This window comes from Syngnathus scovelli, chromosome 11 (assembly GCF_024217435.2).
Source record: "Syngnathus scovelli strain Florida chromosome 11, RoL_Ssco_1.2, whole genome shotgun sequence".
NCBI classification, from domain to species: domain Eukaryota; kingdom Metazoa; phylum Chordata; class Actinopteri; order Syngnathiformes; family Syngnathidae; genus Syngnathus; species Syngnathus scovelli.
The window spans coordinates 9662518-9689155 of NC_090857.1; the positions used below are offsets into that span (position 1 = coordinate 9662518).

Below are 26638 nucleotides of genomic sequence, written 5' to 3' on the forward strand. Positions count from 1 at the left end.
CTGCGATGTAGCAACGGATTACCGTAATTTGAATTTCAAGTGACGTCAGCAGCGCGGCGTGGCGCGGCAGTTGTTTATAAAAAGGACAAAGATTGATCACGGGATGACGAAGATGACGAAGGGCCCCACGTACTACTGGCATCATTAGCGGCTTTGTTTCTAAGTGACACGGAGGACGAAGAGTTTGAAGGATTTAAGGATTTGGAGTGACACAGAAGGTTTGAAAAACTATTATGGCTTTTACGCACGCTCGGTCCTACTCTACGGAGCTTTCTTTCACCTCCGTGGATTGAAGTCGGGGGCCGGCGCTCGGCCGGGTGGCTGTCCGGGAACGGTGGATGGGGCTCGGTCATGGCTTTTACGCACACCCGGTGACGTCAGGGCGCACGCGCGGCGTTGTTGACAAAGGACGAGGAATTTGATCAATGGATTTAATGATTTAGAGTGCACAGATGGTTTGATAATATTATTGCTTATATAATAGTTATTTGATATCTAATTTGTATATCGTTATATGGGCCAGTGGAATATTTTGAAGTGCAAGCGCCGTCAGCGGCGCGCACCCATTGTTGACAAAGGACGATCGATGGATTTAATGAATTGGAGTGACACAGATGGTTTTATAAACGCGTTATTTATGTAATCGTTTTTTTTTTAATAACTCTGAATGTTACGTCAGGCCCGTTCTCAGCTCTTCGTTTGTGTTTATATCACGTTAGCATACCTATCGTTTAGCCTGTGGTTGCTCGTTCATGTCTGTTCTTGGTGTTGGATTTTGTCGAATAAATTTCCCCCCAAAATGCGACTTATGCTCCGGAGCGACTTATATATTTTTTTTTCACGTTATTGTGCATTTTATGGCTAATGCGACCTATATTCCGGAGCATCTTTTAGTCCGAGAATTACGGTACTAATTGCAATTATTGGAGGAGTAGGAAAAAAGATACAGAAAAGTTGAGACAAAAACACAAAAAGCATTCAAAATTTTAAATTATGCTTCCCTTCCCTCGACCACCAGGTAGGTAATGTTTTTTTTTCTTCTTCTTAGCACCAGTGTGAGTCAGTTTACAAGATAATGCCAATAGTTGGAAAAGGCCAGTGGAAGTGTGAAGCTAGTGTGAGGTCAAGAATGAGCCCATGAATAAAACATTGCCCCACAAAAAAAATAAAAAAAATTAAACTAATAACTTGGTCTGCCCTGTCACTCAACAAGACGTCGGATATCACGAGGCAACTGGTTTACACACTCTGACTGCTGCTACCTGGCAGGTTCATGAAGCCATTGTAATGTGTGCTGTGCCATTTGACATTCTAATCTTTTTCACCCTTTGGGAGTTGAAGCCCTTAAGGCATCCTAACACTTTCTCTGACAGTTAAATTCTGTTGCCGAGCTGAAAAAAAAAAAGGATAAGTTTAAAAAAAAAAAAGTGAAATATGTATGATTCATCTGAGTCCAGCCATGACACTGGCATTGTCCCACAGGCATCTCCTTCCTCTTTGCCCTTAAGTGGTTTGAGAATCACACTTGTATTATTTTTTCAAACACATTTCACATGTTGACAGTTGGTGCATAATGTATGACCGCCTGCATCAATTATGTAATGCAATTCAGGCTATGACTATATATAATTTATTTGATTCTCAATCTCATACATTATTAATCCAAAAGCTATTTTTGCCATTATTACTCTCCCCAAATAGTTTCATCTTTTGTTGCCTTGTCCTCTGCTGTTGCTCCTCATCATCGTGAGATGCTCCTGCACTCCGTCGACTTTTGTTTGTGGGTCTTGGTGCCCTCACTAATTTTTTAGTGAGTGAAAGCTTGCTCTATTGAATTGAAATCAGATCTCCCACCAAGCCACTTGATTCTATTATATTACTTTGCTTTCAAAAAGCGAGCAGAGATGGGCAACTTTGATGACACAAAATGTTTTATCCATACGCTTGAGAGCCAGACTGTGAAAATGCTCCCCTCCTGCCGTCATGGGAGGGTTATGACTATTATCATTTTATGAAATGCAAAACTATGTTGAAAATGATTAATAACAGAAATTCATTATGAGTAGCACGGTGGCTGGCGTAGAGGGAGGATAATCTAGCTTCCGAGCACATTCCAAAAACACCCATCTGATTAGGGCTGGCAATTAATCAAAATGTAATCGTCATTTCAATTTTAGCTTGTCACAATCATTAAAAACATTATAATTGAAGAAAAAAAATGTGCCCAATGGCGCAATGTGTGTTCCCAAGTTCCTACGCTGGATAGCACCCAGAATGCACCTGTGTTACTTATGTATGGAAAATTGACAGGCTAACAGCAAATTCGTATCGAGTTCCGGGAATTATATACGTATAATAATAATAATGAATATTGATACATAAACTCTGCAGGAACACATACATACAGGTAACATAACAATACGAAGCAGTCTTCCTAATCTTTAAAAAATGTGCGACATTAAGAATATCAGTTGCCACTTTCTTCTTCTACTCTTATTAACAAGTGTGAGCTCTATGCATGCAAAGCACCACACTGCCCCTAAGAGGCTAATGTATGCACTGCAACTAGTATTTGGTTCTTGTTCTTTCAAGTTATATTTAAATTTGAATTTGATGAGTTGAATAAATACTAAGTTTTGAAATTCATGTATAATTGACGGTATTGAGATTTCAATATGAATGTAAAAATATTTTCAATTGCCCAGCCCTACTCTAAACTGTCCTTAGACAGATAGTGTGAATGATTGTTTGTTGATGTGACCCATGGTTGACCGGTGTCAAGTCACGGCTCTAGTGCACTTTGAGTAAGGTGAAGCACAATAGAAAATTGATGGATGGAAAGTGGAGGTTTGTCACAAGGAAATCTCTAATCCGTCCATTTTCTCTGGCACTTGTCTTTCTTTGAGTGACGGGTGAGCTGAAGGCGGGGCACATGGGCAAACAACCATGCACACTTGCATTGGTAACTATTCAGCCAACTGTAAGGCAAGGATCATAAGATGTCATTTTTTCTTTTCTTTTTACTTCCCATGATTCTTATAGAAGATGATTCATGTTGGAGTGAAATAGTCCACACAGCTATGATGAAGAACGTCTCGATTCAAATTTTTTTGTATGGTTGGCGTGAAAACTATTTGTGTGTGATACATTCTAAGCGCAATACTGGAATGCATGCATAATTAATGCTGAGAAGAAAAAACAAAAACACGAAATGGTCAATAAGCTTACGGGCAGAGGTTGCAAAGGAGAACTGTGTTGTCAGACTACTAGCACTTGTACTGAATATTTGTCTTATTCCTCTGATGGATTTAAGCCTGTGCCCATTTCTTATTTTTGTTACTTTCCTGAAGCTTGCACCTAAACTCACAAGCAACATAAGAAGGCCTATATTAAGAAAAGTCATAATGCAAAATAACCCAAAACAAGTCAAACAAATAGTAGCTCGAGACAAGAAACTATAACTCCTGCGGCACTATCCTGTCTCTTATTGCATTATTTTTTCTCATATGCGTCCCTCACAGCGAACCAGAGTGTTTTTTTTACAGTTAAGTCATACTGTTGCGCAAATGATGTCATTCATCAAACTAATGATGTGCTCTCACATTGCGAGCGCCTTCACTGCGCTATCGCATGTTGGTGCAGAGGTGCTAATGTTTGACGGTGGGTAATAATGTTGCATGATGCTAAGATCATGAGAGAAACATGGGCGACTTTCCACGCGGGGGGTTCAATAATCGATTAAATAAATGTGAGCAGCAATAAAGAAGAAAAATGGAGAAAAAAAAAGAGTAATGACTGAATGTTGATGTTGTATGGTTGCCTTTTGAAGCCTGTTGAGGATGTCTGCTGAATTCATGTTGCCATAAATCTCTCGCATTTCACAGATACATTCATCAGAGAACAAACGGCATACATCGATCCTCTGAAAGCAAAGAAAAATTGTCAATATTTCATTTGATGCCACTGTGTTGTTCCATCATCGTAACTACATAAAGCACCGGCGTGTAAAGATACATCGGGTAGTTAGTGATATTGCCATCAGTGATAGTGAGCTGTTCCTGATATTTGTTTTTGTACTGTCATTTAAGTGACTGAGTAAACAAAATATTAAACACAGCACAACTGCACCCCCCCCCCCCCCAAAAAAAAAAAAAAATTAAGTCGGAACAACTTTGAAATATAAATTGGCATTTGATGTATTCTTCATGATCAACGTCACTCTTTGGGGACAGAGTCTGGATTTCCAGACTAGTTTGCCCCATCCATGATTTTATTTCAAATATTTTTTCCTTCTATAAATGATGCGGTTCTGCTATTTTCTTGACGTGTTGTTTTATTTTGCTCATGCAGGACCTGTTGGCAGTTCAGTTGTTTTCCTGTCAGAGTTTAGCTTGCAGCAAAACTGTGTCCAGCTATTTTTTCTTCTCAGAATATGCATTATGCATTTAATAGGGAAATTATTTTGTGTATAGAAAATATTTTTTTTCTCTTAGTACCAAGTTATCAAAATCGGTTTTGTTTATAATTGACAGGAAGAGATATATTTTAGTTTTGTGCTTCAATCTCGTTTCTAAACTATTCTGAACTATTTTACTTTTACTTAACGAAAGGAGTTGGATCAGTATTATTTTTTTTTTACTCAAATACCTGCACTCAAATATTTGAATACTTTTGCAACCTCTTCTTATTTGGCTCATATGTGACTGGTCACCAACCAATTAGCATAATTAACTAAAATTAAATGTTTTGGTCCATTTGGGTCATAAAGAGAAGGGATTTTATTTCTAATCTCGATCCAATCTCTAATCTAATCAATTTTAACTAGACAGGGCCAGAAAAAATTGTAAAAGAAAACTGCTTTACTCTATGTAAAACTCACATTATAAAACATCTTTGGAAATGAAATGTGCATGTATTCAATTTGACTTCTCAAATATTTCAATAATATTTTGTCGCTATAAAAGGATGCTTGAATGTTATTATGAAGGCTGTTTGAGAGAGTGATCGTCAGAGGAGAATGATATGGCAATGGAAGGTTTATTTAGTTTTAAATTCCTGGTTTCGGTTAAGCTGTACACCTGCAATAAAAGTGAATAATTAAAAAGCGAGAGAAAGTCATAACAAGAATACCGGTTCTTGGAAATAAATCAAATAAAATGAGAAGCAAGCCTAAACGGCCTCATAAGAGGATTATATGCCTTCCTTTCAGGTAGGAATGTTTTATTTATTCCCTGCTTGAGAAGTGGCGTGACGACTTCCCGGCAGGTTCTTTTGACAGTCGCCCCCAAAACGTCTGCTCCGAGACGTCATCATTTTCTGCATCTGTGCCCACAAGGAGCCAGTCAAGGGTCAGAACAGGTGGCGTCTGATAAAAGACGTGTACGGTGACCCAAGATCGGGCCGCGATGCCGCCATTTCTTTGCAGCCAGGTGCTTGCGTTCGGCGCAGTGTCAGGGACTGATGCAACTCAACATCAGAACAAACTGAATACCAGCATCTGGATCGGAAACCAGCCGGGAAATACCTACCTATAGGATGTGAAAGTGTGTGTGAAATGAAGACTTTTGTAGTGATAACATCTTCCACTCTTGTGGAAGGACTGGCGTTTCTGTGAAAAGTTTTGTCAGGTGAGGTCAGTGTTTGAAAAGGTTGAGGTTAAATTCTCCTATCCAGGCTTGCCTTTCTGGACCTTGCTTTGTTCACTGGGAACAGAAGAAGGCCTAGATTGTCAGTATAAAGTTTTGAAGCAAAGAAACTCAAAACCTTTTAAACGGCACTGACACAAATTTAGGATAAGAAGGCGCCCTCGCAATTTCTGGGCTTTGAAGGAAGTACCAGAATCGTATCAAAGGCAGGATGACCCTAATGTGTCAGAAGATAGCAGGCAGCTGGGACAAATGCGGGTAAGGCATATTATCAATCTTGGAATTTGAATCCATCCATCCATCCATCCATCCATCCATCCATCCATCCATCCATCCATCCATCCATCCATCCATCCATCCATCCATCCATCCATCCATCCATCCATCCATCCATCCATCCATCCATCCATCCATCCATCCATCCATCCATCCATCCATCCATCCATCCAATCAAGCTGTTTTGCCTGCAAAGAAAAATGCCAAACTGTTATAAACCTGGTCCCGATACTTGAGCGTAACTTGTAAATCCCCAAAGTGTTTAATTCAGGATTTCTTGCACCTCCACCAGAGCTGCGTGCAGAACTGCAATCGGCACGGATCTGTTGCTCAGCACTACACTCACAGCATCTTTCACACTTGATTTCCCCTTCCCAGATGCTGTCAAATCGCAAGGAGCTCAGAGGGTTGAAATCGAATTTGACCCGATGATGCAGAAATTGCTCCATCACGTCTTGGGTGAGGATCCTCCTTAAAAGTTAGCACGGCAGCCCGTTTCGTAGAGGTTTGAGTGCTGCTCCTTGCCACAAAACGCCCGAAGCTATAAGCGAGGAGTCAGTTGAGGCTTCCATCTCGTTCTCACAGAATAGAATAATATCACCCAGAAAATCCTGAGATTATTCACGTTAATGTTATTCCAGGCGATCTGTCCAGCTTTTGAACTCCGTATTGATCTTCTGGTCATCACAGAATTACAGTTGGCTTGGGGAGCAGCACTGTTCCCGATTGCCATTTGTCATGGTTGTGTAGAATTTATTAGCTTTCTTAAATTTGGAAGAAATTCTGGGTCAGACTAACACATCCGTGCCCTGAGTGTCTAACAAAGGAGTGCCTCATTCTCCACGACTTCACAGGTCAAAAAGGGTCACAGAGTGCAGCAAGTTGTGAAGTTCAGTCCTATTCTGAAGCATGACGAAAGGCTGACTTTTCCAGTCTGGGTTGAAAAGCTCTCACTTTAACAACTGACTGATTTTTCCTCCCCTCATTTGTCTCAAAGTAAGAAGGAGCTAACGCTGCTACAAACAGCTAAAATGAGTTTTCTCTGTAGCGTGATGGCGCTTGGCCGCTCTTCCTTTCTGTTTTGCAGCCACCGCGGAGCGACAAGTGCAGGAAGGAGATGCGGGGACATGTTTGCCTCTGTCGTGCTACACTGACTCACGGTGATCTCTTGAGGGCCCGAGTGGTATCACCAGAAGGGACCGCAGTCAGCTTGTTTGGATGTTTGGACAAAATGTGCCTATAAATAAGATGATGCATTCGTGTCCTCACTTCCACCAAAACCCCTGACAATCTCCACTGTCCCCTTTGTATTGGAGTCATTAAAATGAAAACTTTAGTCAATAATTCAGACACTGCTGTATTCGCTGCCCTCCTGGTATTGGCTGGTGTCGTTTGAGGCAAAAGGAGTTTCAGATTTGACAGATGTTAGGACATTCGTAGCCGCAGCAACGGAAGGCAACTTTAAAGCAGTCTGCATCTTTTTCTGCAAGCACATCACATGCGTTATTACACCTTAGCTAGTCAGGCACACTGGTTTCTCTGAAGTGGTTGTACCTTGTGAAATTCACCTTTTTATTTCGTTTTTTATATAAAACGACGGCTCTTGCTGTGACTATGTGAGAAGAAGAAGAAAAGGCCAAGAGAAAGTTACAGACTTGGACAGGAGATGGAAGGCTCTTGTGTCACTATTTCCGACATCACTAAGGAAAGCCAGTTTTAATATTTTAATATAGTACCTGTCTAAAACCTGAAATGATGTGACACGTTGACCATACTATGTTACAAAAAACAACCCACCTATATATCAAAATATAGAATATAATTGAATACATATTTGAGACACAATTAGCCATAGTTATTAGGAATAATGGATTTTATGACACTTTTTAAAGTCATCAGTTGGCAAGTAAATAGGGAAAATATGTAGTATTCATAATGGTTCAAATATTATGGCTTCAATATTTGATATTTTAAGATTTCAAAATTATGATCAACTGTGTGATGCTTTTCATCACAATATGTAAGTATAAAAGTGTTTAAAAAGGTCAACTATATTAAATACTAAATATTGTGTGCTTTGTTTTACTTAGACAAAAAAAAAAAAAAGATGTAATTGAAGGAATTTTTCCAAGCTCTAAAAAGTCACACTTTTGAAATGATGCTAATCATTATTATTACAATTTGTTGTGCTCTTGAGTAAAATTAGTTAATCAACTTTAACTGTCAGATCATTGGAACAGTTTGAAAAAGCAGGACAAGCAGTTTTTCATTCCACAACTCACCTTTAAAAATTTACTGGCTAGGTTTGCTTTGGGGCTCCAAATCTAGCTACGGCCCTGGACTGCACCAGCCAAAGTGTAAGTGCCAGAACTCAAACCACACATTGACTGACTTCTACTTGTGTCGATGTTTAATAGCAACCACAGCGGTAACCTCCAGAGTGCAAGTGAAATGTATATCACTAATGTCACCTGTAAGTAACACCATTGCAGCTATTAATGAGATGTGCTTTATGCAGCCAGTGAATATTAAACTTTGCTGCTACCTCAACTTCTATTGTGCTTGTGAAAAATGACTGTCAGGTATAGGAATCCAGCCGAATGCAGGGGGAGCGAAAGCACAAAGCAGCGGTAGCCAAGCAGCGCTGCTGGGCAGGAGCCTGTAGATCCATTTGAGCAAATCTATTATGAAAAATGAAATATGCAGATGGAGAAAACGATTGCTAACAGGAAATGTGTCCTCGTCCTTGCATGCATTGCAATAGAATGTATTATGTTCAAACTATTGTATTGGTAGCTCATGTTTAAGGCTTTTGGACGTGACATCTTGAATCTGTGGCCTCTCAAGAATACTGTGGGAAATAGTACAAAAGTTCAACTTTAATTAAGTTTACTTTCTACGGACAAGCTCCTACGGCAAGTTTTTCAAAATAGAGAGTACTGTCACAACATGAATGGCCTCGAAGAGGCTACTATTGTATGAGTGTGTTATGGTTGGGCAAAATCAACGACGTCAAGAATGAAGCAGAACCTCCAAGGTAGGTCATTTTTTATCATTCTCAACCGCCATAAAAGTGTGAAAACAAAGTTAACCGCTGCAATAATATAAGCCTAATGTCTCAACTTTAACTGTAATTGTCTGGAACGGTTCGTTAATCACAAATGTAACCTAAAACATCCACGAGAGACGTTTAATTTAAGGATTCGCTGTACTAAGAAAAGGGTTTTTTTTCCTTTTAATTAGATAGCATGATAAACTCTTGACTACATTTTCATGAGGATAGACTTAAGCATTTGTCAAAGGTAGTGTTTAACAGTGCTTGGCAGTGTTTGGATATGAAATGAACAAGATAGCATAGAAGAGTCAAGATTCTTAGAGGACTGATTAGGCGCGATGAGAAATCTTTACTCTTGTGGAAGGACTGTCTTAAGTTAAAGAAAACTTTAGAAAGAGCAACCACACGCAAGTAAACTACTATCAACCCAACTATTTTAATAGTAATCCAAAATCTTAAAACATATTTGAGATTCTAACGTCATGGTTTGCACATGGGCAGCTCGCATGAGAAGCAAATGAAGCACGCTAGCTCGTTAGCTAAGTACCGTATTTCCCGGACTATAAGGCGCACCTAAAAACCTACAATTTTCTCAAAAGCCGACAGTGCACCTTATAGTCCAGTGCTCCTTATATATGGACCAAATTCCTGAATTTAAACCTGCCCAAAGCATTATGTGATGAAATCAATCATAAGTGGCCCGCTGAAGACTATGAGTCATGAATCAAAAAGACTATGGATCATTATTTTGTGATTATAAAGTAATTTGTTACGTCTGAAGTTGAAATATATATGATGAAATGGAGAATGATTTGATTTGGATTAAAAATCTGACACGATGCATTAATGGCCTTATAGTCCGGTGCGCCTTATATAAGGACAACATTTTAAAATGGGCCATTCATTGAAGGTGCGCCTTGTAGTTCGGTGCGCCTTATAGTCCGGAAAATACGGTAAGGTCTTCGTTTAGTGTTTCTTGTCAAACAATGCAAACAGGAGACTTAAATGCAAACAACAATCACAATAGTTGCAAGTACTTTGCCCACCACCGGGAATAAAAACAATACACAAATCAGCAACAAAATATGACAAAAAATAGACTTGACTTTGCGTCATTTCAGGATTTCTGTCGGCTACATTAGCTAGTACTATGGATCGTGGGCAGATAAGATTCACATGGGAAGATGAAATCTAACTGGACAGAAGATCTAACATCCACAGGTGCATATCTGAAGCAGTACAGCTAGGAAAACTATGACAACACAAAGTGAATCAACTAACGAGACCAAATTAATACAATTTCATGGAAGAAATATTAGAAATTAGGTTATAAATGTAGGTCAGCGCTTCTGATGGACGAACTATCATATTTCCTTTATTTTCTGACTAAAATGTAGTAAGGCAGGAGCCCAGCTCTGTATGTAGGCCATTAAGTTTATTAGGTTTGTTTTTATTTTGTATAAACTTGACATAGATGTATTTCTACCCACAAAAAAAAAATCAATTTAAAACCTCTGTATTGTCATTATACTGTCGCTCGCCTTCCAAGACACGCTTTGTGCATTTGTACACAGGATTGTGTTGCATGCATGGGAGGGAAAAAGCAAGATTTCCGCATGATGTTATATTTCTATATATGCGAAAATTATTCGATAGATGGAAGACAAAAATCAATTTGACATCAGCATATAAATGACTTCTTTGTGCTCTCAAGTAAATGTAGAGTCGGCTGCGTTTTTCGAAGCCACCGTTGACATTATAGCGTATTGACTTTGAGGATTAAAGAAATTAAAATCTTCACTCAAATGGTAGGTACCTCCGTTCAAATTCTATGTGATTATTGCATATAGACTTTGAGGATTAAAGAAATTAAAATACCTCAATACAAATTCTATGTGAAATATGCACATCACTATCACAGAGTTAAAAGCATATTCACTATTCCAATTTAGCCTGCAACTATCCAGACGTCTGAATTTGCTCTGCAATAAAAACATTTGAGTGGAGCTGCAGTCAGTCTCCCCGGCACCTGAATCACTACTGCATTGATGCTCGGAACGATCATTTTCTGTGCTACTCATCTGCGTAGTGGCTCACGTCCAACTCGCTGCTTTGTTTCACATCCAAGAGAGAAAAAAATAAAAATGGAAGCACATCAAGAGTAGACAGAAGTGTTCCTTACCTTCAGTATGTGCCAGGATCAGGTCTTGAATCACATTCAACACCATTTTTGCCCGCGCGCAGTCGAATGAAAATAACCCAATGTATGTTGTTTGGAGGAGGTACACTCATTTCATGGCAGGAAAGCTAAAGCCAAGATTGAGAACCTGGAAATATTACATACAAGGCAGTAAATAAAACCTTATAAAAAATGTGTCTACAGCAACATTTCATTCCTGGCCTTTGTTGTGTCAACAATGTCGAAATCACAATTTTCTTAAAAGCATTATTTTGATTGAACTGTCCAACTTGTCCATTGCATTAAATTTGTACAATTGTACTAACCATGTTGGCTTCAGGCTTTAAAAGGGTTATTAGAAATTTAGAAATTACAGTTCAAAGGGCTTTTTTTTATACCAAAGTAGCAATTATTAATGCACACTACCTAAATGAAGCATCTCCTTCCATCTTATATATTGCTTGTTCGCCTAAAGATTGCGGGTTAGCTGAAAGCGTAGTAATTAAATTTTGTTTGATTGTCCCTACAAAAACTCTGTACGGGAACGTCCGAGCCAAGATTGAAAACCCCAAACCTCAGAACTTTAATACAGCTTGCGCTAAACACACCAACCATCATCCACACTCAACAAAATGAAACATTGACTTCTCTAAAAAAAAAAAAAATACAGCAAGCTTGTTTAATGTCTCTGGGGCACTTTTAAGACTAGCTTTAAGGATTAAATGTTATTTTAAGGTCTTCATTTTGGAATATCAGATTTTTTGTTTTAAGATGTTTTTTAAATGATCTGCAGCCAAAAAAGCTTTTAAAAGTCCTTACTTCTACTTACTACTTACTTCCGAGTCGATAAGAGTAATCCTCGGTGCTGTGTGCAATGATTGCTCCAGTGTCTCCTACATATACAATACATTTTACCTTAAACATCTCTGATCATTCATTTCTACCCCTGAAATTAAATTATTAACAAATATATTTATATAAAATTTTTGTTTTCTAAAAAAAAATGGCAGGCCCTTATTTTAGCATTGTGATGAAAAGTTTAAACACATTATCTAACTTAAGCTAGCTAAGTTAGAATGCGAGTTGAGGTGTGATGAAACCCAGTTTTGAACATTTGCTGTAATTCTAAGAAATGTTTGCTGCAACAACAACTCTGTTTTAGTCTCATTTTTGTACAACACAAAAGATTGGCAGTTCAAAAGCAATGTGTACACTTTTGTGTTTTACACTTTAGTGTTATTGAATGGCATGGGGGGGGGTAGTGTTGCAGTGTGAGAGTACACACAGTTGTGTGTCTTGGCTGATGACAACACATTGATGCCCTTTAAAAACACCTACCCAAAGACGCCTCAAAGAATGAATCATTCATATCCAGTAATAAAGATCCCTCATGATTAAAATGAAGTAAATCTCCTTTTTGTCAGTTCGTCTGCAGCAAGATGACACCAAGCCTCTTTAGACAAGGCATCACTTTGCAGCGACAGACCCTGGCAAATTCACTTGAAAAATGTGTCAAGGCGGAGCAGTGAGGAAAATTGCACTGACTTGACTTTGACCCCTGTCTCGCAGCATTGCGGGACTACAATAAAGCAGGCAAAGACATGTTGTTTTCTATTATTTGCTCGCTCCTTTCCGAGCAGAAACGGTGGTCATTACGCCGACAATAGAGCATCACTATGCAGATAAATAATCCTTGGCGTACAATTGGCTCAACTGTAGGATGACAGCTGAAAAAAAAAAAAAAAACAATGCACTCCAGACACTCCCTCAGCTTTAGTTTCATCGACCAGTACCCCAACCCCCAATGCAGTCATTGCAGAGTCCATAATAAAAATGCATCAGATGGATCTTCCTGTCCTCAGCAGTACGTCACTCAAGGAGGAAGGGAGGGATGGGGGGGCACCATGTAGACCTTTATGAGAGCTAATGACCCACAGCTTTTACAGTCTCTCAACCATCAGCATAATTAGATTCAGATACTGCTAGCATCAACCAGCCATTTACGTGCCCTTGAAAGTAAAAAAATGGCAAGCATTATTGACTAGTGAACGAGGTATGGATGGACCGTTTTTCAGGCATATTTCAAATAACTCAAGCAACATTTGGAATTCTCGCTTTGCATTTGGCTCTCGTAGGAGAAGTTGTCACCGATACCGATACCAAGTACCGATACCACTATTACTTTTGATGCATAAAATGTACCCACCAAAAAACAATGACAGCCCAAATGAGAAAAAGTGGAATAAAAAAATGGATAGATGGTAGGAAACAAATGTTTTAGCATGAGTTTACTTTATCATTAATTTTCTTTAGCCTTTAGGCCAAATATTAACTTTAATTTATTTCTTAAGAGCTACCGTTTTCAATTAGTGTTAGTGAGAAACGGATCCTCAAGTCTCATTCCCAGCGATCAACATGCTTGAGTACAGCATCCTTCATTTGTGTGGAAACCAAACAAATATTGAATTGCAAAAACAAATGTGACTTCGGCCCATTGATTTTTTTTTTTTTCTTTTACTTATTGAAAATTATGAAAATATTTTCGAGTTGGATACTGATGTTTCTCTGCTGTGTACAGCATACTGTAAACAAGACATTGTTGGCACTGTAGCGGTTCACAAAGCTAAACTCAATTCCCATTCAATGTGTCAAGCACAATTGGCCAGTGACTGACAAGCAAGATGTCCGAGATGTGCCCATGAACAAGATAAGCCGCACAGATTGTGGAATAGTGTCAACAAAATGATTTCCGTGTATTCCTGCATTGTTCCAAAGACCTAAATGAGCTGGAACTTAAAATTTAGCAATGTCGTTTCAATCACAGTCTGTTTAATTAGAAACAGTTTTTCAACTATGACTTCTGAGAATTGACATCACATCCACTGCTATCATTAAATTAATCTTAGACCCGTTTACACTTTTAATTTCTCTTGCATCAAAATAAATCTCCTTTCACTTGCAAAATGTTTCTAAATGAGCCCAACCCAAATAAGATAAGCACAACCCGCATAATAGAAAAATTGGATGCCGCGCATTGCGATGCAACCACCGTCGAGGGAAGATAATATGAAAAGCCAGCATTTATCCACCAAAACAGCATATGCATATTTTAAAAATGAATCAAACTTGAAGTCTGCTCCTATCCGCCATGCAAGCGTGACGCCCGGCGAGTGCTAATGCAATGAAAAGCAACATCACGCTAACTGCAGCGGATGGAGATGACAAAGTGTGTGTACATGAGTGTCTATTTCCCAACTCATTAGCGGTGAAGTTCTCTCCATCCAGCATCGAGAAAATGTTCTCAGTGAAGCTGTCAGTGGTGATAGAACTTGGGCTGAAAGTTCTAAACCGGACACACACGCATGCACGTGCACACACAAACACACTGACAGTAACTCGAAGTAATAGAGCTTCGCGCTGATGAAACCCACTGCCAAAACCAATCTCACACAATTTTCCTTAAGACACAATAGCTGCTATCTTTTCTTTCACGGGATATCGTAAGCAGTTGTATCACGCTTCTATTTATAACCCACATTTGAGATCACCCTTCGTAGGATTGTCACAGTCGTACATTTAGACATTATCATATTCATTGTGAAGTAAGTGACACAGCCTCGCCGAATCTCTCACCACCCGGATGGAGAGAACTCAAATTCAAATCATCACATTCTGAAGGCACCATACAAATGATATGAATCTAAAAAAGCCGACTGAGGTAGTTGTGTAGCTATACAAGGTAAGAAATATACCTCAAGTATTAGATACGGCGCAGTTCCAGATTGTGAAAGGTCAGGGGAGGCAAACCTAGTGGACTGTGTGCGTGTGCTGCCATGAAATGCTAAAAAATAAATAAATAGATCAACCCGAAGAGCAACTGCTCGCCCCAATGGGCAGAATAATACAGATATACACGACGGAGCGGTCAAAATTAATTACCCAGGTAAAGACAAAGTCAACCCCCAAAATGTCGTGTCGTCTGTGGCCCCACTAGTCTAAAAAACGGCTTTCTAATTACCGTATTTTCCGCACTATAAGGCGCACCGGATTGTAAGGCGCACCTTCAATGAATGGCCCATTTTAAAATTTTGTCCATATATAAGGCGCACCGAATTATAAGGCGCACCTTCAATGAATGGCCCATTTTAAAACTTTGTCCATATATAAATCCATATATTTGGACACATCTGCTGTGGTGGCTCAATATTGGTCCATATATAAGGCGCACCGAATTATAAGGCGCACTGTCGGCTTTTGAGAAAATTGGAGGTTTTTGGGTGCGCCTTACAGGGCGGAAAATACGGTAATATTGTGTTTGTGGAATCCGAGTTGAGTATCTCAGAGGGCGGCCATTTTGCCATTTACTGTCTACTGACAATCACAGTTACCAGGTCAACAACCAGTCAGGGCTCAGCTTCAGAAAACCGGTGAGCCGTGATTGGTTAGAATCCGTAACTGTGTGTATGTTTCATGTGAGTGACAGCCCTTTGATCGACCAGTCCAGCTGGGATCTGGCGATATCTCAGTCCCTGAATAAAATGTACAAAATAAATAACAACATAATAATAATCTATCACATCTAGTAATGCCCATGTATTTTTACCCCACTGCAATTATTTCACCCAACCAGAAATCCCTACAGAAACTGACCCAACCAATTAATTTTGAACCAGAGCCAGAACACAACACAGCATGGCAAACAGTCCAACAATAGTGGCGTAGCAATTAGAATCCACACCACAAAATCCTAACTGATGAGCCTTCTGCTTCACCTTTGACGTCTCATGGAGATTTTTGCAGCTACTCGCATTCTGACGGCGAAGGGTCTGATGCCTGCCGGTGTTTCACACTCGCAGCTGCTGTTAATGTGCGAGTGCAGGTGAGCATTATTTCCACACTTGCACTCTCTGCGGCCAACAGCGCTAATGATGCAAAGGTTATTGGATTTTCATCTCGCATAACGTGACATGACTGCACTGAGGTAGTAAGAAGGTCAAATTGTTCCTTGGCACGTTGTTAGTACAAAGGTTTTGCCTGCATGTCTCAATGACCTCATCGGTATGAGGTAACCAAAATATTAGAAAAGATGTGATGCGGTGAGTGAGATTTTTTTTTTTTTTTTATCAGCCCCAAACTGCAACTACACTAATAAACAATTGAGGGTTTGTGTTGTTCACAATGTTTTCTCTTAGGTTATGTCCAACTCATTTTTTTTTACTTCTTCATTCTGTGTCCAGTTTTTGGAAGGGTTGGGAATTTTGATATGGTTGGTGGCTATTCCGCCATACCTTCAGCAAAGCTTCTGAAGCCCAAAGTAAGGAAATCAGAAAGAGGCCACTATGTGTGGGCCTAAAAGTGAACAGCAAATTACCAATGCCTTTTCTGACGCCTTCAGTCTAGGCTAGGTTGTTTTGTTTTTCCACAGGTATGGCAGGTCTATAATAAATTGACAGAGATTTTGTCACAAATCATTTTACTAAGGTGTTGTGCTGTCAGGTCATACTGACGGTTTTAACAAAAGTGACTTGTAAAATGCAACTCCGACTATTGCTGTCTGGATTCCACGTTATCGTACTGAGGCGGACGATTTTCTCGCAGGCGCTGCCATGGTGACCGAGGGCATCTTCTTGCAGCTCTTCATTTGATTAAATGGACACCTCCAGTACTTTTGTTTAGACTCTTTCATATTACATTGTGTGTTAATCGTTGACCACTTAGCATCCATTGCAGCCTGGAACGTCTTGGAAGGCGGATCCTCCCATCTGCAGTTCCTTCTCAAGGTTCCTCATTTTTCCCCAGTTGGGATTTTTGTTTTGTTTTTCCTTGCCTTCCCCGGGGTTGAAATCAGGCAATGTCGAGTATATTTGTCAACTGTGTACAAGTGAAGCCCTTTGAGATGCTTCTGTGATCAAGCGCTATATAAATAAACTTGACTTGACTTGACGTGCAATGACTTGCAATAAAGCAACACTTTTTTCAACCAACACCACAATATGCACCACTGATGAAGAAACCGCAAAGCTCACGGATGTTTTTATGCTGTCTGAGCACAGCCTCATACAACACAATTCAGTTATGCATGCAAAACGTGAGCTCATCTCTCACCAACCATCTTCATTTTTAAAAGGCAAGTAGTTTTATTTTATTGTAGTTTATACAGTCGTTTACTTTCCTCGATACTTTTATGACACTTAAGAAGGCCAAACTGCTACACATTGTCGCTAATGCTGATTTTATGCTAGCGTCACCTTAAGCCTAGAACAAATGAAGCCACCTTATATTATTTCCTGTGGGAAAGCTTTAAGGTTCCACTCTGTATTATCTTTTCATTTTAAGTTAGGTGGATAAAGGATAGTCATAAAAACCCTCGGATGGAGCTCAACGAAGAGAATATGGTAAATAGCGGCTGCAGGTTGACTGCTGAAGTAGCAAAAGGTACTGTCATTATATCTTCTTTGTCAAGCTAAAAGTTGGGGGAAACATGCAAATTCAATCCATTAAGGCCAGAGCTGAAGTTGAACCCTGAAGCTCGGAACTGAAAGAACGATGTAGCGCTGGAACGGCGGGCTTCCGAAACTCAGTACAATAGTGATAAAAAGAAAAACAATAATTACTATGTACAGATGTGTTATAAAAGCAAATGTAACTGCGGATGGGTCTCTTGCTGCCATGCAGTGATCAAAAGAGGACTCAAAGTGTCTTCTTGAGCAGCCCTAATGTGGTCGTCACGGCGACTGCGACCTCTGAGGGCGTCTATTAGCATCGCTAATGAGGTTGGTTTGGTATTTACAGGATTGTGATGTACAGCGATGTTTTATTTCATGGTGTTATTCTCTTCAATGAAAATTCGATTGCACAATTTCACATCCAGCGACACTTATTATGCAGCATGTGTGAGTGTGTGTGCATGTGCTGACTATCCCCCAATGAGAACTGATAAAGCTGAAATGAACACAATTTTCAATAGAATTCCTTTAGATGGATGGTCCGTTCTTTTTGGCGCATGTTTCATCTCCCTGTTTGCCACTAACAGCAAAGCCTTCATCTCAATGTAATTTCCCTTTTGTGTGAGACAAGTTTTGCAAGTCAAATTTCTGCCCTTGAATTCAATTAAAAAGCCTCCACATATAGCTTATGGTGTACATTTGCATCCAGATAATCTAATTCCTCAATGTCAATGCTTGTTTTTCTTGTCCTTTATATGAACAGATCATATATCTTGACTGGAGTTGGGCAAGCCACCTGGAAACTGTGGCAAGCGTAACATGAGATTTCTGTTCTGTGGTTAATTAATAACAATATGGAGTGAATTTAAGCTGATGGATGCAAATGTATGGAGTGACGTGTTTAGCTGGTGTGTGTATGTGTGTGTGTTTGGCTACTTCCTGATTGATGTCGCATGAGCCCTCACTCATCTAAACACAGCATTCTCGCTAATAATGTATTTGTGGAATATGAGTTAAGCAGAAAGATCCACGTGTTTTTGTCCATCTCATGGGGTGGCCATTTTGCCACTTGCTGTCGACTAAAAATGACATCACAGTTGCCAGGTCACAACCAATCACGGCTCAGCTTCAGACAACTGGTGAGCTGTGATTGGTTGTGACCTGAGACCTGGCAACTATGGCATCATTTTCCGTCAGTCGAAAAACTACTAATATTATGGCGAATTACCGAGTCACTTACTTGTATCGGGGAGTTTTAATGATTTAGCTACTATGAAAACATTTGGTCCAAATTGATGTTGCAATGAGCTAGGAACTGACACTGGCAGAAATATGGAAGCACATCAACTCGTTAATTCAATGCCAAGACCAAACGTCTAAAAGTAGACTCAGACACGGTTTCTTCCTTTAAGAAGTACAAACACTTTAAATTGTTATTCTGTGCTTTACACACGCCATGTAGGGCTGACAATATCTGAACCAGCTCATTTAGAACGGCAGCCTGACACCCACAGCTTAATTATCTCTGGCAGTATCATCAGCGATTCTCAGTGTTTTTTTGCTGCATGTTTTTTTATGCTTGATTGAAAGAAACATTTCTCTGTCATTTACTTTCCTACTAATCTAATCATAGCAATAACTCGGATATGTTTTCTCACTCTGGTGGGAAGTTACTTGTGATCTGACTGAATATATTAAAGCCCTCGCTGTAACCGCATGACACGGTGTGACAAGTATGGGCTACTAATTGAGTGCACAAGGAACAAGCAAAAGTCAAATTACATCCTTCACTCAACATGATCGCACAATTACTGTTATGACAAACGATTTTTTTACTCAACTTTTGCTCTCATAGACAACAATTCATTAATTTGCGTGTTTAAATCCAATAAATATCTCCTGCTAATTCAGAATGTGCATTTTTTACAGGTCAGAAGTCATTGGCACGCTTCATTCCTTCAAGACGCTATTATAAGCGGTTTTAACTGCGTAACGATTCCGTATATTTTGCAAGACCGTAAATGCATAATTTATCGACATGATATATTAATATTCATTCATTATTCATGGCCGGTGCTGCTGTTCCTGCGCAAGGGTCGCAGGAAGCTAGACAGACCGCCAGTCAATTGCATCACTCTGACTCAACAACCATTCGTCCTCGACGTTACGTCTGTGGGTGGAGTCACAATGGCATCAGCTGGAGTAGGAACTATTATCTTAAAATGTATTTGCTTTTACAGAAATACTGTATTGCCGAACAGGGAATAATATGCAGAAAGATATATTACTTTAAGATGAAGTGTTGTTCCGTATTGATTTAACTTCCAGGAGATAAATTAGAGCTAGCGTCCAAGCAAAGCCTTCTGAATAATTGAATTGTAGTATTTACGTCATCCCACTGGGCACATACACATGTATGTGTGTCTACAAGTGCCCACTTCACGACAGAGATGTGCTTCTGCAAAGTGGGCGACTAGTATACCGTATTTCAAGAAGCTACTTTAACTGGCCATGATTGAAATGGGCTGTGACTACTCCCACACTGGCGCAGCCTTTCCTCTTGCAGATCTGCCAGATCCAACTTTTGGACAGAAGACTCTCTCTGTAAGGGCCACTAACATCTGGAATGGTCTTCCTCTGCATATCCCGGAGAGTCCTACACTGATCAGCTTTAGAACGCAACTCAAACCATGGCCGAAAACACGGAAATCATTTGAGTCATAAAAACTGACTATTAATATGAAAAAAAAAGACAATTAATAATTTCAAATTAACATGCTTGATTAACTGTACACCTACAAAAATGAGGAACGATAAAATCAAAATTTTGGTCTTTATTAAACCTTTTTTTTGTTGTTTTACTGGTATTTTTACCGGCCGCCTCAACCTAATTTCGAGTGCTCCTGACTGAGTTTGTTTGTTTATCCCGATTTCACTGTTTCGCTGTTATATTCACCAAATAGTTAATATGAGCTTTCTTCATTTATTCCGGGCGTAGTTTCCTTTGGTTTTAAGTGAAGGAAAGCTCATGAATATTGATGAGGAATGTTTATCTCGACAGCTCTGTGCCGCGCTAAATCGTCTTTAGTCCTCGCCGCAGTGTCAGAGTCTACCTGTTCCTTTGTAGCATCAGTGGCAGATTTGTTTTAGCACGTCTATGCTATAGGCTAATAATGCGTCATATTTTTCCACTGCATTTGATTATGCAGACTGGAAACATTCCCAGGCTCATTAGCTGGTTGAGATAAATCCTCCTAAGCATGTTTTGGTATTAATGTGATTCTCATTTCCTTTATCTCACATCAAAGCTATAGCATTGGCCTGATGATAAAGGTTTCCCTGAAGAAACTTATTCTATTGACTTTTAAAGAGATAATAGCGTTCATTCGCTCTCAATCTGCTCTAAAGCACAAAAGAATATTGAAAATTTGTGCTGTATCAAAGCGAATTTCAGACTCCCTTATGCGCCGCGATGAATATGAATGACAGTTGGAATAAGTCGCAAATGTTTTTGCAAAGACGGACACATGGGACGCTTTGCTCCCTGTTGGCATTTTGCTTTTCTTAATCACGGAAAGAAAAGGCGCCGTGCTAATCTGCTTGCCAGATCACACCACACATGAATACGCTTGCACAAAGAGACATGCCGCACCTTCACATATTCCATTTTTAATTGAAACTTTGGCAAGGCGTCGAGGTGTGCATTCACTTCAATCACAGAGCGGAACTGGGCGGATCAATGCAATTAGCTTGAAAAAAAAAAGGGAGGGGGGGGGGGGAAATTAGATATTAACAACAAGGCCGGAGAGGAAAAATTATATTTTCCCTCTGCTGGAATTGTCATGCATCTGTCACCTTGCTTAACTAATAATGTCCTGTGTGTGTATTAAGGTATGCAGTTGCCTTTATGGCATAATTTATATGGAGAAGAAGCACAGATGGAAGTGGCAAATGTCTATTGAAAGTAATTTGGAACAATTGAGATGAAACCTCTTAATCGCACATTCACCGCCCATTTCTGCATAAACATCTCACTTCACTGTGACTGTGCTTGAAGTGGAACTTGAGTTTAGCAACTGTGATGTAAAAGACTAATCTTCCAATTAATGATGATAAAAGACCACAATCTATTCAAATTGTACCATAAATGGTGTTGATCAGATTCCAATAAAAGGTGCAAGGGACAATTTCAACATATTTGATTTATTGCATAAAACTTTCTCGTTGTAAACCATCCACATTCGGCAGCATCGTAACAATAATGCTTACTTTTGACTGACTCTCAGAAAGGTATGACCTTCTCATGTAACCGACAAAAGGTCACTTGAATATTGTATAGTCGCTCAGTATGACGTAATGTTGCTGCACTATAATTCTGATTCAATACATTTTTATGGATTTATAGAACCTCGAGGCATTTTTTTCGATCGAGCAAGCAAAGGGTCACGCTCCTTATATATTAAATATCTCACGCAGAAGAAAGAAAGTTCACAAAACTCTGTTCTTGAGCGTGATCAAGCAACAGAAGGAAGCCTTTTAAGCAACGGCACAAAGTTGGCTGAGAATGGGATCCTCTTAAATTCTTCTACATTAGACTAAAAGATATAAAAGGAAATTCCTTCCCGTGTTTTACAATATGGTTTAAATGTCGGCGCTTCAAAATAACCACAATGTGCTCGAGGGGAAGGAAGTGGCAAAACAGCCTGCTTGTTAGACCCTTTAGCCAGCTCATTTAACACCCACATCTTAATTAGCTCTGTCAGCATCATCTACATGTCTCAACATTGCCAGCGCCGCCTGCAAGGATGAGAAATATTTTCTCCACAGTGTCGTCAGGCAATGCCCAACTATTGAAGGTTTCGGATCAAGCCAACCGCCCCTCCACTCCGCCGCTATCAAACCCGCGCTTGGCTTTATCTTGCTTCCTACTTTTTTGTTTTTACTAGAAGGAAGATGAATGAATGAGTTGTTGTAGTACAACAGACAGAGGATGTTATGTGCAGTGATTAGTCATACAGTTGATGAATGTCATATGAGAATTTGGCACAGGTCTGAATAAAAACGTGAAATAAAAGCTCATGTCCATATTTAACAAAATGGAAAAAGGACACATCTTCTTCCGCTTATCCGGGGTCGGGTCGTGGGGGCAGCAGCTTTAGGAGGGACTCCCAGACTTCCCTCTCCCCAGCCACTTCATCCAGCTCATCCAGGGGGATCCCAAGGCGTTCTGAGGCCAGCTGAGAGACAGTCTCTCCAGCGCGTCCTGGGTCGTCCCTGGGGTCTCCTACCGGTGGGACATGCCCGGAACACCTCCCCAGGGAGGCGTCCAGGAGGCATCCTGATGAGATGCCCGAGCCACCTCATCTGGCTCCTCTCAACGTGGAGGAGTAACGACTATTCCGAGTCTCTCCCGGATGACTGAGCTTCTCACCCTATCTCTAAGGGAGAGCCATTTCGGTGTCCGGGGCCCGGGCACAGCCCAAAAAGGAGACGTGGGTCCCCCTTCCCGTGGGCTCACCACCTGTGGGAGGGGCCACAGGGGTCGGTGCAAAGTAAGCTGGGCGGCGGCCAAAGACGGGGACCTTGGCCGTCCGATCCCCGGCTGCAGAAGCTGGCTCTTGGTACATGGGAACTCAGCTGGAGAAAATGGCAGTAAGTTTATCGGCGACACGTTCTAAATGACAAGTTATTCCCTTTAAAGGTCAGTGCCAGTTTGAATCACACAAGCATGACGGAGTGAAGCCACGCTACTTAGTAAACTTGATGAAGAGGATTGGATTTAGCGGCGGCGGTGGGAAGCTAACTTATGGCGCGGTGAGAGTTGCCAACGGTAGCCGCCGTCTATCTGCGGCTAACAGGTGCCCGGGTTAGACGTGTGAGCTTCAAGCAGCTTGTGTTCCTTCACCGCTACAGCAGATGGAGCGTGGCTTTCCCTGTGTGTGCCCGCTCATAAGCAAGCGCCATTATACAGGCGAAAGTGCGAGAGCGGCGGATGGGCGGAACCTTGCTCAAGCCCATTATGTATGAACGTGTTTATCGACGTGATTTAGACCTGAGCACGGACAAGATGAGTCACACTGGGAGAGGTTTTTCAGCTTTAGATCATTACCTTAAGTTATGGTGTGCTGCTGTAGTGGTAATTGCAGTATAATGGCTCATTAATGTAAATGCAGATGTTGATAATTGTAGCTGTCTGGCAGGAAACACACAACAAGCAAGTTCATTTTATATTACTGGTAATAAAAATGTAAATTTAACTTCATTTTCCCCCCCCTCCGGCAGTTGACATTCTATTGCTCCACAAGTTATTAATTACATGTAATTACTCAGATTGCTCCAATTAATCGCAGCGACAAGCTGAAGGGTTGTGCTGAGATGAATGGGGCCGAGCGACGGCGCGGTGGCAACTGTGCCGCCTTTGATTGTGTGTTTGCCATTCATTAGGACAGGCCACTCTCTTCAGGCCCAAACTAATCAGGGGGAAAGGCACCGTGCATCTCAGTTAGGAGCCAAACAGTCCATTTACATGAACATCAACACGAGCCCTAAGACAAATACGCTAAAAGTGATCTGGCTGAGTGAAAGGGCATCGCAATAGCACCGCCCCGTTCGACTCTAACTATCTCATTGGTATGCATAAAATAAGACACGGGTCCTGCCAGGATCCTCTTCATCACCTTAGCAGCAATTGTTACCTACAATAATGACTTTAACCTTCGCTTGCACTGGTTCTGCATCAAGAACTACTTGTCAACACTAAACTCTGCAGTAAACACCGTCCTCATTACAATTTCCTAAAGTCTCTGGGGTCCGCACGCTTTGGTGTTACAGCGACATTGAACGACAACGTGCTTATAGTCGGAGGAACCTCAAGGTTGTACAATTCGGAAATCCATCCATCCGCTTTCAAGAGCGGCCATCCTCATTAAGATCTCGGTCGAGCTGGAGCCGATCCCAGCCGACGGGGCCCGGACTGGTCGGCAGCCAAGTTGCAGGGCGCATATGGACAAGACTATTCACATTCCCACTACCACATGTAGGAACCAAATCCCACACAAGCATACAGGAAGGATGCAGCTGAGCTTGAACTCCATAAATGTGAGGCAGACAAACAAATCACTAGTCCCACGTGCTGCCATCACTATTCAACAACGAGAAAAGCTCAAAACAATCAGGAAAGAGCATGTTGCACAAAAACAGCATCCAGGGATTAATTCTGAAAGCTTTGCTTTTTCTTTGGCTTTTTCTGGGTGCCTGCCCATCATTATAGCGTGCAATTAAAATATTCACTGCCATGGAGAGCCATATATGTCACAAATGAATGTTAATTGTGAAACCTGGCAGTGAATGAGCAACCAAGTAAATCCTTAGTCGTGTGCCTATTTCTGACAAAATGTCTCTCCGAGTAAGCTATTCTGCACTTCCACTCCCGTTATGAGCCAGAGGGCTAATTAACATAATAACCTACCCCACACTGAGCTTCTCAGCCAATGACAGCTCGGCGGAACATCCAGAGTAAGCAAACCGTTTGGACGCAGAAGCCAAATCACTATCCTTTAAAGCTAAAAACTAAGCAGAGATGCAGTGTTCGCATCAGCTGAAAATATTACTAGCAGTAGCTTCTGTATGTGCTACGATAATGACTGCCTCTTTTCTTGGTTTTAGGTCGGACCTATGTATATGCAAAAGCTTGCACAATACAGTTTTTACCATGTCCATCACCTTTCCGAAAAAATATCCACCAACTGCTGAGTCTAATATTACATTCATAAATATTACTTATTATTATAATTATTATTATATTATTATTTTTATTATTATTGTAACCTGATGTGCTAGAAAGAAATTTGAAATCATCTTAAAAATTCATCTAGAAAAGTTATGTTTCATCTCTGATTAAAAGTCGTAAAAGTTTGCTGACCAGCATTAATCAAAAATTCAATTCACCTTAACTTCTTTACTGACACACAAGCCTCAGCCTTCCACATTCAGAACATTGTCCAATTAACTCCCGTGAATGTTATTTAATATGTTCCTCTCCGGATAAAAAAAAATGCCAAGAATTACTGCCGTCTTGTTTTGTGGACACATTTATAGGGGATCAATGGTACTCTGCAACCATCAAAATGACAAATAAACTACAAGAGGGGAACCTTTGCCAAAGAAACTAACTGCTTGTCTTCCTGTTTGGATTAGGCTAACAGTAGATTTAGGTTAATGTGCCGCTGAATGGCTTTTACAACAAGAATAACCTTACAAAAATGACTTTCATTTTGGCGTTCATCAGATGAGACTAAAGAAGTGTCGTATACAGCTGATTAGATCTTTGATTAACATCAATTCTAATCATCGCATCAAATTTAGCCTGGAGCAGCACGTGCTTAAATACAATAAATAAAAAATAAAAGAAGATTCATTGCATGTGTGTTGGCCGCCAAATGAACCCCAATGACAATCCATTATGAGGCGCACACAATATCAAATCTAATACACTTTTTTTTATTCTGAATTGCTAATTTGGTAAATATTTACTCACTGTGCTTGCATACATTTGCATTGGAGCAGAGTGCAAAGAATTGGGAGGGTTGAGCACAAGTGTTTGGAATAAAAATGCTCATTTGCAGACATATTTCAGAGGACGATACAGGAGAGGGTTTTATCGAAGCTATATAGCCCTTAAGTGAATAAGCCAGCCTGGATCAGCAGGATTTTCTGTGACAAATCGGTTATTCAGCAAATCATCACATAAACTGCTTTGACTGGTCCACCGTGTGACCATTGAATGGGAAAAAAAACATGCGACCAGTGTTGTTGGGGTTATTTTTTTTGTGCGTGTTTTTTTCTACCTCAGCTGCATTATCAATCCGCTTAGCAGGATGAGAGATTGGGCTTTCTGTCACGGTGCATTCAGGTGCAGCGGTAGCTCGGTGACGGAAATAAATTTAACAATCATCAGATAGCACAAGTCACTCTTGCCCCGCACGGGTGTGTCAACGCAGCCTCTCCGAGATGGTGGCGATTAGCGTGTCGCTACGCA

At 40.4% G+C, this 26638-nt stretch overlaps 1 long non-coding RNA gene across 4 annotated transcripts in view; it reads right to left on the reverse strand.

Annotated features, from left to right (window-relative positions):
* Nucleotides 1-26638, reverse strand: part of LOC125977511 (uncharacterized) — a 62858-nt gene that overhangs the window by 2549 nt on the left and 33671 nt on the right. For 2 of the 4 annotated variants that reach the window (XR_007484654.1, XR_007484651.2), the window contains exon 3: nucleotides 11159-11303. The exons of the other annotated variants lie outside the window; for them this stretch is intronic. This is a non-coding gene — a long non-coding RNA (uncharacterized lncRNA). The remainder of the gene's footprint in view (nucleotides 1-11158; nucleotides 11304-26638) is intronic. 4 annotated transcript variants of the gene reach the window in all.